This window comes from Austrofundulus limnaeus, unplaced genomic scaffold (genome assembly GCF_001266775.1).
Source record: "Austrofundulus limnaeus strain Quisiro unplaced genomic scaffold, Austrofundulus_limnaeus-1.0 Scaffold932, whole genome shotgun sequence".
Lineage (NCBI taxonomy): Eukaryota > Metazoa > Chordata > Actinopteri > Cyprinodontiformes > Rivulidae > Austrofundulus > Austrofundulus limnaeus.
The window spans coordinates 108,493-109,799 of record NW_013953334.1 but is presented as its reverse complement, the minus strand read 5'-3'; positions in this window follow the sequence as shown (position 1 = coordinate 109,799).

Below are 1,307 nucleotides of genomic sequence, written 5' to 3'. Positions count from 1 at the left end.
GTTTGGTTCAGTAGATTCAACAGTTTATATCTTACAGAGTGTGTAAAAGTACTTTTGTGAACAGTTTCAAGACTTTTACTTGAGTAGTTTTCTAATCAGTGAAACTTATTTTTACCAAAGTCATTTTCTGTTCATGTAATTTTACTTTTACTTAGTTATTTTTTGCAAGTACTTCWTAGAACTCTGGACAAAACCATGATAAAAAACTGACTTCATTAAACAACTTGGTTCCCGTAGGTACAAGTTAATGTCTGGTGCCACCAGTCTGTAGTGTCTGATATTATAAATAAAGCCCCCACCACTGGAACGAAGCATGAAAAGTTTGTGGCCCCCTCCTGCCCTCCCCTCGGCCAGACTAGACGTAGTTAGATGTAGTCTGTGTACCATCGCAGATGCACTTAAAATACCTTTGAATATAATGTAGATTAATACTACATAACACGTGTCAAATTCCAGGTCTGCCAAAAGCTCATGTGGTCCTCAGTGAAAATGAATTTGACATCCCACAACAGACTTGATTTAATTTTTTTTTTGTTTTGTTTTTAGGTTTGTTTTTTCAAAAAAATCTTCAATAATCAGGTCTACTTGTCGATCAGCTCGGCTTTCTGTCCTGCAGGCTGAAGCTCTGAGATCAGTTTTCTGTTGGGACAGATATTAAACTTAAACTGAATGTGTTCATGGCTGAAAGTCAGAAACAACTTCCTGCACAACATCAGATTATACACATTATTATCAAGGTTCGACTGAAACACTTATTCCTCCATCATTTCACATCAGATTATTTTAGATTAGCTCTGGGTTGAAACTCAAATTCAACTTTCAAACACAACTGAGGTGTATAACAAAGATTAGTTTTCTTTTCCAGCAGGTACAAACTTCAGACTTTTTAAACACAACATATCCAGTTTGAGTTTCTTCCTGCCACAGTTTCCAGATCCTGCAAACATGTCTTGGGAATGCAGTGAGTGCTCTGCTCGAGTAAATAGTCTTCATCACACAAATGAACAAACGGACACACTTGTATTTTCTCATCATGTTCAGAGGTGTTGCTCAACGGTTACATCTTCTGTTCATGTGTGTTACTGCAACACGCTGTTTTCATCTGCTGCTGGAAGCATGAGCAAGAGTGAAACTTCAGGTCTACCATTGGTGGGATCTGCTCTCTGCCTATTTATTTATTGAATTTTTTACTGAACGATTCAGGATATTTRGGGGTTAAAATACATTGTAATGCTTTTGCTATGATTTACACAACTTTCCTGTTTTGTTTTTTACATCAGTTCAACAATTAAGAAAATACTTACTTT